Source organism: Euprymna scolopes, chromosome 22, assembly GCF_053919585.1.
Source record: "Euprymna scolopes isolate OS-2025 chromosome 22, ASM5391958v1, whole genome shotgun sequence".
In the NCBI taxonomy this organism is placed as follows: Eukaryota; Metazoa; Mollusca; class Cephalopoda; order Sepiida; family Sepiolidae; genus Euprymna; species Euprymna scolopes.
The window spans coordinates 62803404-62823120 of record NC_136503.1 but is presented as its reverse complement, the minus strand read 5'-3'; the positions used below and the strand labels follow the sequence as shown (position 1 = coordinate 62823120).

Genomic DNA, 19717 nt, shown 5'->3' with positions numbered 1-19717 from the left:
GTCTTTAAGTTCTGGTTTCGATCTCAGCTCGAACATTTTTTTTTGTACTTACAAGAAGTGAACAGTTTAGAAAAAAAACAATACTTGTATGCACATGTCTTAGACTTTATAAAAACCTTCTCCAACTTTAAATTCTTCTTCATTCCCTACAAACAGGACATTAACTCTATATAGTACGGATTATCAAACCTTTTTTTTTTTTACCTTATGCAGAATTTTTACTAGCACCTTGTTTATTTTGTATTATTTGGATTATTCGAACTACTGTCTCCATCTTGAGTGCTATTCTCACAACGTTCCGACTGATGTAAGCTCTAGCCCCTTTCGGGTGTATCTTGTCTCTACAGTATTTAAACCGAGGCAAATTTGTTGTTTTGTCTTTCTGATTTAGTTTCAATAGTTTTGTTTCAATACGCGTTCTCCGAACACGCTGTCTTCCCACTCACCGGCGGTTCCTTTCTCTTCCTCTTTTATACCCATTCAACAAACTCCCTCGCCTCTAATTTGCATATCTCACATGTAAATTTGCATGACCACCATACATATAAATGCGACGGCATTTTAACTTTTTTTTCTTAGAAGAAAAAAAACATGAAACTTGTGCTCTTCAGGTAAGTTACGGTTTTCCACACATTCCCCCTTGATCTCATGATCACAGAGCAGTGAGGTAGTATCCGTTTCTGTCGTGTACTTCTTCGAAGAGGAATAACATGGCCCTGATTTTCATGAGTACACTCGTCTGTGGGTGGGCTTTCAATAGACATCTCATCATCAGTTGGGAGGTTGCTAGCATCAGCATCATTCTCAAGCAGATCTGAATTAAAATAGATTAGCCGCTCATGTTCTCTGAATCACTGTCCTCAGAATTACTTTTGTCACTTGACAAGTGGGTCCGAGTTACTAGTCAAAGGTCTTTAACATGCATAGGCACCCATCAACTTTCACAGACTGCATGCTGATCACTTCAGTAACCCGACCAGTGTTATATTTCGTTGTGCACATGCCACATGGATTTTTAACCCAAACGATGTCTCTTTTTTCATACTTCCCTCCAGTCACTTCTGGTTTGGGCAGTGGCTTAGCTTCGATACCTTTGATTTGTACATGGTATCTATGTAGCACGTCCCCTGGTGCAGTAGAAGATGAAACGTTATCCTTTGGGGTGACGCTGTGCCAGTAGACCACCTCCAGTATTGAACAGTTCTTTCTGGCTGCGATGGTCTTAATGATTCTATGGTTTTGCTCTATAATACGATTTCCACTTGGTGAGTACACACATCGAAATCGCATATGTATGTCCCAATTTATTGCAAATGACTGGAACTCCTTAGTGGTAAAAGCAGTAGCGTTGTCGATCAGTATTTCCATTGATTGATCTCGATCAAGGAAAATACTCTCCAACTGTCGGATTACAGTGGTCATATCTGTCCGATGCAGTGGCCACAGATTGTAAATCTAGAGGGGCCACAGTCCATAATAGTCAAAAAAGTATCACTATTGTAGTGGGTTATGTCCATTGCCAGTCTGTCCCAGTTGTTCTTTACACCAATTTTTCCTTTTTTCCAGCGCACAGGTGCTGGATCTATTGATTAACATGTTTCGCATGCTTTCCTGACAGATTTAGCAGTCTCTTTGGACACTTCCTGGCAAAATATAGAGTTCGTTTTACTCTTGGATGTCCACTTTGATGATGGATATCAGCCACCTGGTTCCCATCCAGTTGTCTTACTGCTGCGCAACTCCCAAGAACCAACTCTCTTCCTTGAGTAGATCCATCCACCTGTGTGACACTCTGGTGAGATTATCTGCGTGATTCTGATAGGACTTCATGAGTTTTATATCGATGGGCAATTCATATTCTTTTGCCAGTGATTTCAAAGTTTCTAACTGTCGCCTGATGAGCATTTCACCAGCTGCATTCATGTTCACACATGCTTTCCCAGTCAAAGTGTCAGAGATCCATTGGTGCATGCACACCAAATTGGTAATTAAGTGTAACACTGTTGCCTTCCACTGAAGGGCCAAATTGACTCCTTTGAATGCTGCATCAAGTTCAGCTAGATTGATGTGTTGGGCATCGTTAGTAGGACATAGCCAACATGCATTCTCAATGACCGTTCTATTCGCCTCCAGTGGCTATGCAACTTGCATCCACCCAGACTGTAACTTCTTTGCCGTCCATGCACCAGGCTCCACTAATGGGGTCCGCTTCTCATACTTTGCTCACAGTTTCTGCCAACATGTGATAAAGAGATGAATTTTTGATTCTGTCATCCCAGCCTTTCGATACTGCAGTTACTAGGAACTTGATAAATGCGACTGCCACCCGGAGCCATCTACATACAGGAAAATGACCAATGAGTTTCCCATAAAGAGAAAATACGCGTTGATGGGTCAATTCATTGGGGATTCCTGGAATTGGACTTCCTTGTTTCCATTGCAATATGCCATGTTTCTCCCAGATTTGCAAACTCAGAACTCTGGCTCCGTCTTTCAGTTGCACCGGATCCTTGGAAACCAAGTCATAGTCTAAAAAATGTTGTTGCAAGCATGACGCAGGAACATTCATTAATGAAAATATCATCCACATATGCTGTTGTGGAATTTTTGATTGCATGGTCCTGAGATATGATCGCATCTCTTACAGACTTCATAATAAGTGGCGCCACATTCAGCCCGAATCCCAACTGCATGCGACAAAAGTGCTGGCCCCTGAAAATAACTGTTTGAAATGGCCATAATGCTTTGTCAATATGGATTTGAAGATATGCATTCTGCAGATCCATAAGCGACACATTAACACCTTGTTGCCACCACTCTCTTAGTTTCTGTGTGCACACTTCTGCATTAGCAGTGAAGGCATCCACAATTCGTTCAATTCCTGGTAATTAAGAACTGGAATACTTTGTGCTTCTGTTCCATTACGACCACCATTAAGGGAATTAGGCCTTTGAGTGAGCCAAGTTCTTCTTCTGAATATAACACCAGCCATCCATTCTGCTGCCACCGTTGAATTTCTTTCTCATGGCATGACAAGGCATCGTGTATTCCTGCACATTGTTATTCAATTTACTGTGAGAGAAACCATTTATCCATTTCCATGATGCAGTCCATTCTTTATTAATGCAATCATAAGTCTGGCTCGTTGATAGAGATGGCAGCACATTTATTTAAGCCTCCAAGACGTGCTTCACCTGATTTTGTGAAATGAACTCCACCGAATTTTCTGATGGCATCAATTCCCAGCAGTAAATCAAAACCCAACAGCTGTTTATCCACAACCAAGGCCTCAATGTTGACAGCAGGAACTCGGCCAACCTCTACTTTTACTCCGCCGTATCCTTGGCAATTCAATGTCCTTCCGTCGGCTGTCAGTACTCCTGCTGACTTTCACTTCCAAAAGCAACACACAGCTTTACTCACTAAAGTCTGTGAACGCCCGAAATCAATTAACGCCATGCACTCTTGCCCATCTACACGTACTTTCATGAAGGGAAGAGTCTCAGTGTTTAGTTTGTCTGGGAGGAGACCAATGCTGCTGCCTCCCCCCCCTTCGGCATTTCCCTGACACCGTGATGATATATGTCCAAGGCCACTGCATCTGAAGCAACGTATCTCACGATGGACTTTGCACACCTTACTGTTCAACCTCTTTTGGCAATTCTGTAAGCAGTCCCTCGCTAAATGGTTGGGACCACTACATCTGTAGCAAACAAATTTTTCATCGTCACAGTGCACATTTGATTCTGTAGGTGATTGTCTGGTAGACATAGCAGCAGCCAATTCTGCAGGGCCACCATGGTCAATCATGATAACTCTTGTTCGGGTCAGCAGTTGTTCCACACTCATTGTTTCCATCCTGGATGAGGCACGTAATACATGTTTAACATGTTGCAGTAGTCAAGACACGAATGCACATGTTAGCCAACATTCGGACAATGGTCCCCCAACCAACCGGGCTAGGCGTCGCAGCTCAGTAACAAACTCGTCTACCGTCTCGTTAGGATGAAGTTGTTGAGTGACAAACTGGTCATATGCATTAAATGCATCAGTAGAATACGCAGTTATAAGAGCTTGCTTGATATGTTCTGTATCTGCTTTCTGCTCCATACTAAGTTGCCTGTATATGGACAGGGCTCCACCTCACAATCTCAATGGCAGAACGCGCTCAACATTTTTCATGGTGTAAAGCTCACACACAAGCTCCACATTTTCAATCCACTCGATAATAGGCATATCAGCGGCAGCACCACTAAATTCAAGAATCAACCGGACATCAAACATCTCAGTTTCCATGGCCGAAAGGTGATATAAAAGGCCGAAATAGCTTCTACAGTATTTGAACCAAGTCAAATTTGTTGTTCTGTCTTTTCTGATTTAGTTTCAATAGTTTCGACACACGTTCTCCAAACACGATGTCTTCCCATTCGCCAGTGGTTTCTTTCCCTTCCTCTTTCATACCCGTTCGACAAACTCCCTCACCTCTAATTTACATATCTCACACGTAAATTTGCATGACCGTCATGCATATAAATGCGACGTCAGCATTTTAACTTTTTTTCTTAGAGGGAAAAAAAGCCCGAAACTCGTGCTATTCAGGTAAGTTACAGTTTTCCCCACAATGTCAAACTCGGAAATTTTTAAGAGACCGGAATGCTGCTCCTTTAGGAGCTAGATACTCCTCAAATAATAATTAACCTTGTGTCTAATTTTGCCCTTGTGAGGAGGCAAATAGGAACAACATGATGAGTGAGTATATTTGGTCTCCACTCGCTCTAGCAAGTTTAGATAAAAGATCAATTTATATAGGGAATCTAACTCCTTCCCAAAACGAGGACACTGGATGAATACAAAAATGGTCTTGATCGACCCTGTTAGCATTCCTCGTTTGAAGTTTCTCAGTCTATCAACAATTAACCAATCCGTCTTTTAGAAGAGGGACGATAGCTTCATAGGATCGAACTAAACGTACCTCATTCTGACACAGTGCAGGTAAGAAGGGAGGAGAACAGAGCCCTTCTGAAGAAGCACTTAGAAGCAGCATTCTGGTTTTTTTGGTTTTTTTAATTGTCTAGCCAGCCGTATCGAGATTCCCTGGTCGAGGCGCCTCAGACAGCAATAAATTAACTCTACTCCGAAGAGGAGGAGGAGGCAAGGCCTGGAATGTGTACCTCATAGAACCGAATAAGACCTACCTAAACCCTCAGCTGCAAGCCTAAAATTGCTAGCATGAGTAGATCATTTTTTATTTATTTATTCTCTGGTGACAATGAAACGGGAGTGATCTCCCTTGTTTTAGTGGAGCTCTTCTGTGCGAAAATTCTTTCTCCTCGTCTGCAACTGGGAAAAACGACCAAGGAACATCTAATTTTACCCTCGCAGGCAATTGATCAGTTGGAAAACTTGATATGAAGGCTAATCATTTTTTTTTTTTTTTAAGGGTAAATGCTTGACATGTAGTCCCTGGATGTCTAGTAATCTCTTCTTTTTCTGACGGAAGAAAGTAGTAGTTAAAAACATATATAGAGAGAGATAAGTGACCATATTATATTGTGGTGTTGTCGACTCTTTCTTCATCATAGAAGCTGGCATTACAACAAAACGAGGGTGACACCCCCAAACATTACGGTTTTCGTGGAGACTTTTAAAAAGACACAGAAGGGGGGAAAAATGTTTGCAACTACGGATTTATGTGAAAAATCCTGGATTCTTAAATTGTAGATTTTCAATTTATACATTACAAAGAAAAAATATATCCACCCCAATCGTCATTTAAAAAAAAAAAAGAAAAAAAAAAAATTTCGATTCAGAAGCTGTTTTTCCTTTTTGATTTTTATTTAAAATTGCAACCCCTTCAAACCACGCCAACCTAAAAGCAACCATTCCTTACAAATTGCTACACTTAAAATTAAAAATAGTAGTAAACACAGACGGCGACAGTGTTAATTATTATTATTACTAAAAATAATTACTTCAAATGAACTACTTCTATGTATATAAGTAAATAACATTTATTTAAACTGAACTCGTGAGTTAAAAAAGGGGACGAAGAAAAAAAATTCATTATTTTGTTTACAAAAAAAACAACAAACAAACAAACGTCAAAACAGAAAAGTGTCGAAGGGTAAGGTAAGACCTTAAATATTCAACATACGCATATATAAATATGTATATTTAATAGAATTTCAAATGTTGCTGTTGGCCTGACGAATTCCTTTACAATGAAATACAAACGTTTCTGTAGTTCACTTGCCATAAGTAATAGATCTCTCGGAGAAAAACTTTTTGTAACAGGGTTCAAATCATAAGGAGATACTTTTTATAAATTAAAAAAAAAAAATACTGGTGACAACAACAACAAAAATATATTGTTAAAGAAATACTTTGGCTTGAGAAACCTTCATTTAAAAAAAGAAAAAAAGCGGAATACATCCAACATATGTATTACTTCTACAGAATTTTAAGAAGCAGGTAGGTAATTAAATTTTATTAAAATCGTATTGAATTTTTTTGCTTGTACTAAGAAAGGCGACAGATACAGCAAAAGAGATTAAATCGTGAAACGAGGGATTTTTTTTTTTTTTTTTTTTTTTTTTAGGTGAAAGTAGAGAATAGTTACAAAACATCCTCTCCCTCATGTTAAGAATAGCTTTTCTAAACATTCTTTCTCCGCAACTGATAGACACTCGGACTTAGGGTTAGTGGTAAAAAGTTTAACGCAAAAAGGCTCAGAGAAAATTCTGGCGGACGTTTAGGAAATTGACCCCTCTTCCGTCTCTAAATTTCACAATTTACACTTTAAAAAAATTTTGGTACGCATGCAGAGATTGATCCGTGCTGAAATAATAACATTATTATTTAAAAAGCCATTCTTAACATGGGGAGGGGAGGGTGTTTTGTACCTATTCTGTACTTTAACCTTACAATTGAATTAAAAAACAAACAAACAAAAAAAAAAAACACACCTTAAATTAAACGTGGAAATACGATTTAAAAAATAACGCGGCGGACCCACTCTCTGCATTAGCACCGAAAATGATTTTATGACTTTTATCATCGGGGATCAGTTTTCAATTATAACGTTCTACTAAATTGAACACGTACTTTGTGACCATCACCGAGAAAAATATTGCGACAATATGGTGATGATGGTCACAAAGTACCTGTTCAATTTAGTAGAACGCTATAATTAAAAACTGATCCCCGACGATAAAAGTGAGAGTAAAACTTAACCCCCCCCTCCAACTTTTTGTTTAATGAAACGGTATCATGCTTGAACTGGACTTTGATGTTTTTACTTTGTACCTCACCTCACTGTTTTACTTTTTTTTTTTTTTTTTTTTTTTTTTAATTGTGTATATGATAATAATCATAATATTCACTAGGAGCTTTCTTTCACACAGGCCATAATCTGAGAATTCTCTTTGAAAATAGCCTGAAGTATTCTCTGGAGTCTGAATGACTACAAATGTCCCCAGATTTCTAGTACTCTGGTCTCTCCACCTCTTTCGACAACCTTTGCAAATTAATTTGCGTTATCGCAACAGTCGTCTGCCATTGATTTCTCATTGGTAGCGACCATTGGTTTTCGCTGGGGTATGGGTGGCAATAAGCCTCCCCAGAGTCCCAGTCCCCCTCCCGCTCATCCAGTGAAGGTAAGGTCTGATCGAAACATTCGCATAGGCGTCCTGTACTCCTGTTGTTCTGTAGAAGCACTAACAGATTTTTCCGAAAAGCTAAAATGTAGACGTCAAATAAACAAGACTAGTCGACAATGAAAAATTGGCAAAATAAAGAGAAAAATGTCGAATAAAAGTTAAAATTAACTGCCTAAAAAAAAGAGAATTTTAGGACAGTAAATAAAAAGACCAGAAGTAAAACAATACAATAACACCAATAATAATAGGCGCAGCCGCAGCAGCCAGTGGGGGTGGGCACTAGGAACAATACCAAAAATGTTTGAAAAAAGAATAGACGAGATTGAAATCAAACGGGATACCCGAGAAGATAGAACGGATAACAATAACGAAAACGGCTGAAATATTAAGGAAAAAACCCTTGAGTGCGGAGATTAATACATATGATCCCGTGGGCGCTAGCCGGGAATACAGTAACTACTAAAAAGGTAAAACACAAAGAAACACCACTTGGAATGATGAAAACTCAAACTGAATAATTTCATAATTGCAAGTTGGTCCTCGCCATCCAACTTGTTTTTTTTTTTTTTTTTTTTTTCTTCGTCACCATAAACTGGTGCCGCGCCAAATAAAAAGAGAGGGTCATACCGGAAATCGCCGAAGCTGTTTACAATTTGAATCCAAAAACAAAATGTAAAACGACAGACGACATTATTAGAGTATACGAATGAAAAACTGGATTGTTTTCACGGTTACTGCTTCCACTTCACTTCCGGTTGTCTCTTCTCATGTTAAGAATGTATTTTCTAAATAATATTTAGAATAGTAAATGCTTGTTCATGCTAATTTCGTCATGACATGTATGTAATGTTTTCACCTGGAATGCGTTTCTTTTGCACCAATGTAAACAAGCACTGAAAAGCCTTTCATAACATAGGAAGGGGGCTTCCTTTACGTATTCTGTACTTTCACCGGTATTTTTTACGACATGCCCCAGCTTAGTGTGTAAACATACTCAACCGCCAACCACCCCATGTGAAGAACGGCTTTCGATGTTTTTTTTTTTTTGGGGGGGGGGTATTCCGAAAGCCGTTCTTAACATGGGGAGGTTGAGATGTTTATAATACACTGGGGCAGGGGCACGTCGTAAAAATTTACCCTTTCACTTAACAATAAACAAAATCTATCGTAAAATTTGATTAAAAACGAATTGGCAAACGGAAGTGAAGTGGAAGCAGTAAACGTAAAGATAACTTTTTTTTATTTCGTTTCACTTTTATTTATTTATTTATTTATTTTAAATAGGATTTTGACAGGTTTGGTGCTTAAGATAGTCGACAGGTACATTTAAAAAATGTTTTACGCAAAAACATTATTACGTACTTAATTGTCATGTCGAATATATTCCAAAATTCTGAAAATGTATAGAGTTAGTTATTTATAGTTAAAAGTAATTTTTACGAAAAATTGGGTAAAATCATATTTTTCGCAGATGTCATAAACGACGAAGAGTTCATATATAGGGGACATAACTTGGAACGCAAATTTTAGATTACATTATAATGGTAACCAACATTTTAGCCTTGTAGTGATAGATTTTAGACTTTTTTTTTTACTATAAACACAATAGCAATTCTATTCGATTAATTTATTTTTGGACGTATTACTATTTTCGACATTACAATTAAGTACGTAATATTGTTTTTGCTTGAATCAATTTTTTTTAAATATGTCGTTTTGTCTACGCTATCTCAACAAGCAGCTTAAATTTAATTATTATTGTATTGTTCTCACATTTAGTAAATAGTTTGAGTGATATTTCCCTTCAGAAGCAGGAACAGCTGTTTCTTAATGTTTTGTTTTTCATTCATAATTAGGATAATAAATAGTATTTAAATTAAATGAATATAAATGTTTTACACACACACACACACATATATATATATAAGAAAATATGCGCGCTGTCGTATTTTAAAGAATATATATGTGTAATGTGTAATCAAATACGCCATGCATGCAATGCACAAAAACACACACACACACACACACACATATATATATATGTGCGTGACTGCGTGTGTGTGTGTGTTTCTTTGTGCATTGCATGCATGGCGTATTTGATTACACATTACACTTATATATATTCTTTAAAATACGACAGCGCGCATATTTTCTTAGGAGCACAGTCACAATAATTAACGTCTGCCTTTAAACTTTAATTAAAACTGGGGTTGCTAATGCAGTGTATTAGTAATGCACTGACTGATCCGCGCTATTTTTTAATCGTATTTCCAAGTTTAATCAAAGTTTTTTTGTTTTTTTTAATTCAGTTGTAAGGTTAAAGATTAGGTACAAAAAACCCTCCCTTCCCCATGTTAAGAATGGCTTTTTAAATAATAACGTTATTATTTCAGCACGGATCAATAAGTGCACTCACTGACTGCACTAGTATCAAAACTGGAAATGATTTTCTATTCGTCAGTTAAAATGTTTGGAAATTATTTTCAAATTTTTAAGTGCCACGTATAGTAGTAAACAAGTCGGCCATTTTGGAGCTTATCCAGAATTCAACCTAATTAAAAAAAAAATACAGACAAAATCTTTACGTAACCGTTATGAAATGAAAATATTATTCCAAAAATTACGATTGCTTTTTTTTTTTTTTGGGGGGGGGGTTCTAATCATCCCTTGGTTAGATTTCTTTTGCACTTTGTTCACTAGGTATATTTGTCAGCTATTTTTTTCCAAATATATGCATATATCAATTGCAACTACTCAAGATTTATGAGTGGGACATAAAAAAAAAGTGTCTATCCTGAGTGGACATAACTTCTGTGAGATCTCAAGTGGTCAGCTTTTTTAACAAATCTTCATCTTTAAACCCCCCACCTTTTTTTTTTTTTTCAAAGAAACTAATCAATTTCTTTTTATGTATATTTTTTACCATTGCTTTCCGAGTCTTGTAAACCCAACAAATTCAGCATAGTACAGGATTTTACTCGATGTGAAGCATCAATGTTGTATGTTTAACAACTCAAAAATTTTAGCTTAAACTCAAATACAGCTGCTATTTTTTTTTTTTACCCTTTCAAGGCGTAATGCCACATGAACATAAGGGGCTACTATTTGGGATTATGCCTAACAGGGGACTACGGGAAGTTGAGCAGTGAGATGGCTGTTCACATTACATTAAAATTTCTGCATCTTAGTACAGTCAGGGAAGCATGAAACGGAGGGAATTCCAAAGTTTTACAATCTGAGGGAAGAAGGCTTTCTGGCATCTAGGTACCTTTTACAGTGAAGAGGTTGAATTTTGCTGCTTGTTGGGTTCCTTGTGAGTATTTACGTCAAAGGGACACAAGTGTTATGGGTTCATCAGAGCATATTCAATTAAAGTACTTGCAAAAAAACAGGGATGCAACACTGCAGTGATAGGACAAAAGTTGGAACTTGATTGATAGTGTGGGATGAATTAGATTTGAAACTTTTTTTTTAACCCTGTCTGAGGGGAAGACTAGTGGTAGATACACCATCCCAGATGTGGCAATAGTGTTTCATGCATTTTCGATTTTTAGGCGATTATCAAAGTTTGACACTGAGTAAAATCCTGCACCATGTTGAATTCATCAGGTTTGTAAGACTTGGAAGGCAACAATAAAAAATGTAAATGAAAGCGCTTTAAAATACTTTTAAAGCAAAATAGTAAGTAAAAAAGGAACATGTTTCGCTTTGGGTAACAGTTATTTGTTGGCTATTTTATTTATTTATTTATTTTATTTTTATTTATTTTTTTTGATTTTTCACTCTTTTTTTTTTTCTGTTAAGTATTTATGAAAATCATCACCTTACAAAATTTCAAGTTCTTATGCCCTAAAAGTTGTTAGCAGATCCAATCTACTGTAATGATATAGGTTTTCAGAAGATGACCTTATAATTCCGAGGTTTTATAAATTGGAGTTCATAAAGTCTAGCAAAACATGTAATTAAAACATCAATTTATTTTAGACTAGCAAAAATACTTAACGTCGTCTGTTATTCTAAGTTATTTGAATTACGTGGATTACAGAAGAAAAAAAATTAAAGTAAAACTAAACAATTTGACTAATATTATAAAGTTATCCTCAGTGTTATGAGTGATAGGGATAGTAGATATGGTTGTTAGAGATCCGGGGGTTGTAACCTCCATGAATTACATAGATTACAGAAATAAATACAAGTAAAACTAAGCAGTCTGCTTGAGATTGTAATTTGAAATGTTTGAGTTCATTTTGGAACAAAAATCAAAGTAAAAATAAATATGTCCTGGTTGAGGTTCAAACTCCCACACTGTCTCTACAAATGGTGTGTTAATCAAGTCACTCATATGGCAATTATGATATGGTGACACTGTAAAATGCATTTGGTGGCAGTACCATACCAAAGTGACACTCACTCTAAGTGGAATATTAAATTCACAAGTGGTCTCTAGTCTCTTATATATCCTGGTCAGGGCAGATGAAAACATTAGGTTTTTCTGGTTCTTGCAGAGAGATGTCTACGTCGTCCTACATACAGCAACTGGTATTTCCGAATGGTCACCCATCTGGTACTGACCAGGCTCATTGTTGCTTAACTTAAGTGATCTAACAACGTGTCAATGTGATTACGCCATATATTGCAGTGCATGCAAGTGACAAACTTGCTGTGAGTGAGAAACATTCAACTAAGGGGAGAGAAACCAGACAAGAAACTGGAAACATGTTTGATCTGGAGTTTTGTTCATTCAGGATTTGATTTCTATTCGGAAGGAAAGGTTAGCATCTCTTTATAAATAGGGGTTCATGCTGAGAGATGAAGCCCCTGAAAAAGTAATGTTACTTGAAATATAAGGTTCTATTCCTGAGTTATCACGTATTTTTTTTTAGTCAAGAATAATGAATAGATATAGGACTTCCTAGATTGTAGATTTTTATGCTATTAGATTGGCAGCAGATTGGCATTTTCAAATAGATTTTTATGCTATTAGATTGGCAGTAGATTGGCATTTTCAAATAGATTTTTATGCTATTAGATTGGCAGCAGATTGGCATTTTCAAATAGATTTTTATGCTATTAGATTGGCAGCAGATTGGCATTTTCAAATAGATTTTTATGCTATTAGATTGGCAGCAGATTGGTATTTTCAAATAGATTTTTATGCTATTAGATTGGCAGCAGATTGGCATTTTCAAATAGATTTTTATGCTATTAGATTGGCAGTAGATTGGCATTTTCAAATAGATTTTTATGCTATTAGATTGGCAGTAGATTGGCATTTTCAAATAGATTTTTATGCTATTAGATTGGCAGCAGATTGGCATTTTCAAATAGATTTTTATGCTATTAGATTGGCAGCAGATTGGCATTTTCAAATAGATTTTTATGCTATTAGATTGGCAGCAGATTGGCATTTTCAAATAGATTTTTATGCTATTAGATTGGCAGCAGATTGGCATTTTCAAATAGATTTTTATGCTATTAGATTGGCAGCAGATTGGCATTTTCAAATAGATGCTGACTGGCTGTTATCTCAAGTAGTCCTTTTTGGTGTTGTCCCAGAAATGTATATATATTCCAGTAGATGGGCAGAGAAGAGTTTGGCTCTCTAGTCAGTTCGGTTGATGCGTTTTGCAGAGAGAGATGAACTCTTGGGTTATAAGATTTGTGATTTGATTTGTTCAGGTTAAAATTTATCATTTGCAAGTCTGCTATTCGAAAGAAGAAAATGAGCATCATTATAACTTCCAAAAAATGAAACTGGATTGCTTTAAATGAGAGTTGCTATTTTATTTGGAGGGAGAATTCTGTTGCAACACTAAGACCATATTGACATTGCGACATGTGTCAGGATTGAGCAATCACTTTTAACCAGCACAGCAAGCAAACAATCATGGCCTGTGCAGCAAACACACATAGTGCATTCAGAATGCTATTAATTAAATGCATAAAGCAAACTTCCTCTCTCGCTCTCTTTAAAGAAAGGCGAGAAAGGAAGTGAAAAGGACATAAAGATTCTTTTTTTTTTTTTCTTTTTTTTTTTACATAGGAGTCATCACTCATCAAGACCCAGATGCCACTCGAGGATAAGGGTTAATGAGTGTACAGTAATCATGGGATAATATCGTAGTAATCGTTAATAGTGGAAATTTGGTAAATTAGATTACTTAAGCGGACAGTTCAACAAGAATTTGTTTACATTGGACTTGAAGACGACCAAATTGTAGTCAGCTGGAAAGCAGGCAAATGGAAGAGACTTCCCCAGGTGTACACAGTTCTAAGAAAGAAGCTTTGTTCATGGAATCTATGTTTAGGCACCGATAAAGAATAGGGGAAATTGTTGATAATGGTTTCATCTGGACGAGTGTTTTTCGTAAAAGTCAGGCAAGAAGGAACCATAGGTTGGAACTCAGATGAGCACTTGCCTTGTAAATAACGATAAAGCAGAGACAGGCTCTCAATGTTTCTTCTGTGAGAAAGAGGTTGCAGGGAAGAGAAAAGGGCATTCCCCACTAGACTATGAAGTCTATTTTGAACTCTGTCAAGGCAGGATAAGATCTTTCTAGCAGCTCCTGCCCAGATGTGGCAACAGTAGTCCATCCTTGGACGTATCTGGCTTTTATATATGTAGAGAATTGCATCAGCAGTGAAATATCTAATGGAGCAGTAGAAGGATCCCACCATTTTCCAGTGACCTTGGCAACAGATTTGATGTACATGTTTTTGTTTTTTTTTGTTTTTTTTGTTTTTTGGGTTTTTTTTTTTTTTTTCAAGCAAAAGTCTGCTGCTATCTAGGACATCATTGAAAAATGGGTTCTTTTAAAAATCTTTTATGACAAATTATATTTTGAAAAAAATTAAATCAAAATATATATATATATATATATATATTTTCTTTTTTTTTTTTTTTTTTTATAAATGTTTTTCAAAAATAAAATGGTGACTTGGAATCAAATATTGATTTTGTAGGAGGAAAACTATTAGCCACAAAGTTTTGAGAAACCGACTAGTTTTATTTGTTATTTGTATTATTCAGACGCCTATTCTCATCTTGGGTCCATAGTGTGATAAAGTATTTAGTTAAATTCAGTTTTAAGTGAAACTCTTCTGGAGGCTGAAGGTTTAATCCTCAGTGCAGGCTATACTAAGAATTGTGAATGAGAACATGCTATTCCCATGGATTAATTAAAGGGTTCTATTTTAAATTCTATGTAGAATCAACAGAAAGATTCCCGAGTTCAACAGAAAGACTCCCAAGTTCAACAAGACACATCTGAAGAATATTTGATATTCCGTTGACTGAAATGTTCTGTGTATTAACATTAGAGATGAGAACAGTAGTTCGAATTATACAAACTAGCAGGACCTGTGGAAATTCCACAGGAAGCTCCTTCATATGTAATATGTTGATGTTGGTATTCTATAGATGTTCAGGGTAAATAGACGCTCTGATATTATTGTAGCTCTTTTGTTAAAACTGCAAAAGTATTTATCTAAGTTAGCAGGAACCCTCGGTGTAGCCTGATCATAAAGTATGCTTAAATATGATATTTTAATTCTTGCAGATTCCCTTTATATTATTATAGTTAATGTTCTATTGATTTTTAAGTGCTAGTGCATTTACTGATCCATGCTATTTTTTAAATTGTATTTCCAAATTTAATTAAAGTTTTATGTTTTTTTATTCAGTTGTAAGGTTAAAGTATAGAATAGTTATAAAACACCCTCCCCTCCCCATGTTAAGAATGGCTTTTTAAATAATAACGATATTATTTCAGCACGGATCAATAAGTGCGCTAGTACTGGTTTTTATATATTATAAAGTTACGATTTAAAAAAAAAAAAAAAAAAAATATCCATATGACTTGAGTGCATCAGCTTGAATCGAAACCAAAACTTATATATATATATATATATATCTATATAAATAAAATGAACTCATATATATATAAATAAACTGGAGATCCTTCTGCTATAACTGAAACCAGAACTTGTGAAGAATTCTTGGTAAAATTTATAAGAATAGATAACTTTAAGTGTCATCAGCTATCCGCAACCAAAACTCATGAAGAATTATTGGTAAAATTATTTACAAGAAATGGAAGTCCATAACAATTAAACGACAGACACTCGGATGTAAGCGTGACACACAACATAAATAGCACACACGCTTTCCTATTGATGTATAGATTATTTATCCTCATCTCAAAAATTCAGTAAGATAAGACTAACCTCACTTTATATGTTAGGTTAAGTTTACAAACACAACGTTATGCAAGTTTGAGAAGGGATAATTTATAATAGGCCCAATTGTAACTTGACCATATATCGTCGTGACCGATTTTGAAAAAAAAAAAAAAATGTTATTTCATAAAAGGTTACATGTCCCCAATCATTATGCACCAGTTTCTTAAATACCGTTTGATAAAATGGAAACATTTTAGTTTTGCTTGGTAATCCTCCTAAGTGGCTGTCTCACAAGAAAAACACTTTCTTTCTGACCTGCTATTAAATTACTTGTCAATAATGGGCATCCAGTCATAACATAGTCACTCCAAGCATTTTTATCACTGCCAGAAGGCCGTATTACCTAATTATAAAGATAAATATAGTTTCCTTTGTATTTTCATAGCTTGCAAATAACTATTTTGCCTTTCATGTAAGAAGTTTTTTTTTTCTATTAGTTACTAGCCCGGGTACCTGGTCTTGCCCGAGTGTTTGGAGGTGTGTGTTGAGCAAAAAAAAAAAAAAAAAGTGGTAGAAAGCAGGCAGGCTTGAACCTGTACCGCAAAGGAGGAAAAGAATGTGAAAAAAAAAAGTGATGTCTTTGCTGTTGCGTCCATCGCCAAACCAGAAGTGATAAATGTTTAGATTAACGCTACTTAACCGAAAAGAGAGGATGACTTTCGAAAATATCGGCGAAAAAAAAACGACCCCTCCCTGTAGAAAAGTGCCCAGTTGAGTGTGAAGGAATGAATGTTTTTAGCCAATTTTTCTCTATTTGTCGTCCGAAAGGTCAAGCTACAAAATGATACCGATCTCATGAAAATTCATCCTCTCTGTTGAAAGTTTTAGCCAGGCAGACACATACATACATACATTTAAACAGAGAGGTGAGATTTATATTATAGATTACTAGCAGGGCTACCTGATATGCCTGGGTAAAAGTGTTTAATACTTTTATTAAAACCTCCATCTCTTTCTATCCGTCTTTGTTTCTCATTTTCTTCTCCCCCCCCCTTCTCTGTCCAGTTGGTCCCCCTCTCACACATATACACACATACAAATCTGTTTTATATAATAGATTCATCGAGGAATGAGTTTGAATTTTCTTTTCAAATTAGTAAATAAAATGGCGAAAATCCCTCCCCCCCCCTTTCGAAGAAACCTATCCTAGTTGACCCCCAAAGAATGAATTGTGTTTTTCTTAATTTTAGATATTATTCATCCCGGCAATATTGATAAAAAAATATATCAACTTTATGGGTCCTTGGTTTTTAGTTTTTTACTTTCGTCTAGACAATGCAAACGCACATACACACAGTCATTTTATATAATAGATGATCAACTTTATTCATTTTTGCTGTAATAATGAGCTCCAAACATGAGATAACGGAAACCTTAAAATAGACACCAAATTCAGAATACTCCGAACATATGTATGGTCTGTTCTATAATACGATTGGGAGTGCTGGACAGCCACTAACAGCACGAGAAAGAGACTAGAGGCAATTGAAACTTGGTTCTTGAGGAGAATTTTGAAGATATTCTGGACAGAAAAGAAAACAAATAAAGAGGTATTAGAAATGACAAACACAGAAAAGGTCTCTAATGATAACGGTGTGAAAAAGACAAAGAAGATTCATGAGCTATGTCTACAGAAAAAGCGAAATAGAACAGATTAGTTTGACAGGGAAAGATCGTGGGTAGAAGAAGCAGAGGACGACGGCGAGAAACATACGTTGACAGTCTTAACACCTGGGCAATATAAAAAATTGATGAGCAACAATGAATTCATGAATAGCTTGAGGGAGAGTGATAGATGGAGAACCAAAGCCGTCAATGCTTGTTCCAGGCAGAACACCACTGGAATGAATGAATGAGCCACCACTTATCAAGGCACAAAGGGCACTCAAGGATAAGCGTTAGTGTGTTTGTCGAGTTGATGGGGGAGACATCTTAAGAGCTGGGTAGAATTGGATTATTTAAGAGGACAGCACGAGAAGAATTTGTCAACATTAGACTTGGAAAGTGAACACATTGTAGTCAGCTGGAGAGCAGTCACATCGTATTGTGCTCTACAAATGGGTGGCTCTTGGAAAAAAAAACTTTGTTCATGGAAGTCTGATTTAGTTTTAAAATGCAGAGGAAGAAAAGGAAAATTATTTACAGTGGTTGTAGCTAGACGAGTTTTTGCTGTGAATGATTTACAGGGGAACCACAGATTGATATAATAAAATATAATAAAGCTTATGTTAAAAATATGATACGTAATAAAATATAGTCAACCATAATGATATACATTCCTTTTTTTCAATATGTATAAAATAGTGTAAACCCGTTGTCATAAATGATTTAAAAAAAAAAAAATATGCTTCTCTAGTGTTTGTACTAATCTATAATAGCTATAAGTGAGAATGTGTGTTTGTTTGAGAACACTTCTCAACCTATATACTCAATGAATTTTTGATTTACATATTTGAAATTTGGTTTATAGGGTATTCAGACATGTAGAAAACTTTTTAATGGGTTTTCATCCGGAAAAAAAAGAGCTGGTAAAGGGATCAAAATTGAAAAATTGATACTTGGGGAGGAGGCGATTGGATTTTTATCTGTTTGTCAACTGTTTTACAGCTGTGCATGCACGAATCATTCAGGTTATGTTAAGAATAAGTGGGTTTGAAAACACTTTTTAAAGATCGTTTACCCCCTTGTAGAATAATGGCCTAATGGTTATCGTATTTTACTCACTGAATTAGGTTTTGGTTTCAGTGTCAGTTCAAGTATTTTCTTTTTTTTTTTTACTTACAAGAAGTAAACTGTTTAGAAAAAAAAATACTCACATGCACGTCTCGGTTTCTTTCAATTTTCTTCATATATATATATATATATATATATATATATATATATAAGGAATTTAACATATTTAATACGGGGCAACTCCAGATGCATCTAGTATCCTTATAAAATAACGTCTCCATGCATAGTAGAGCAAAAATAAAAGTTTAAAGAAAAAAAGAACTTTGTGTGTGTATGTATGTATATATATATATATATATATATATATATATGAAGCTCAATGTAACTACAGGGCATATATAAATGATAAAAGTCTATATTTCCAAATTTCAAGATGTTTACCATCTTACCTTTTATTTCTTTAAGTACATTGAGATGCACAATTCCTGACAGCATCTGTTCCATGCGCAGAATTATTCATGTAATTATGTCAATTTTTGAATTTATTCCGCCCTTAACTCATCAGAAGAAAAAGAAGTTATCAACTTGAAAATAAAATAAAAGAATATGAGCATGATTACAAAATCCGAAATTGGAAGAAAAGTTACAATTATTTTTCACCAATCTACAATGGTGTGAACTTGGACCAAAAGAATTAGAGGACTGTGCCAGTGATCTCTTAAACTGGCGAGTCACTGTCCACAAAGCTGTCACCTTTGAGGATGCTCATTATCAGAGGTTCATTGCTGCCAGAAATCGACGTCACATTGCATCAGCAACAGTAACGCAAACCATGGACTTTCAATGCCCCTACTCTGCTAGATCCTGTGCCTTCCAGCCTAAGGTTGTGCAGCCACCTATGAAAACAAAGATGAGTTGACAAAGCAAAGGGTCTTCTTCAAACACGATGGACTACCAACAGATATATATATAATTTCATTATTTACTTCAGTAGTGCTCAATACGCAAGTAAAGCTTAGTAGAGCAATTAGCTCGATGATTTCCTCTGATAATGAAACAAACGGTTTTGTGTAGCTTACTTGTCATAAGAACATTTTTTTTACTTATATATATATTAGAAATAGCCTACGTGTATCGACCGACGA

General features: G+C 35.8%; 1 protein-coding gene across 2 annotated transcripts in view; it reads left to right on the top strand.

The window, feature by feature from the left end:
• Positions 1-5332: 5332 nt before the first annotated feature.
• Positions 5333-19717, top strand: part of LOC145243452 (rabenosyn-5-like) — a 64730-nt gene continuing 50345 nt past the window's right edge. Inside the window, exon 1 of one of the 2 annotated variants that reach the window (XM_080106341.1) lies at positions 5333-6471. The gene's annotated coding sequence lies outside the window, so the exon portion shown is untranslated. Of the gene's footprint in view, positions 6472-8542; positions 8881-19717 lie in introns of those variants that run through there. The other variant, XM_080106342.1, reaches the window with a different exon arrangement.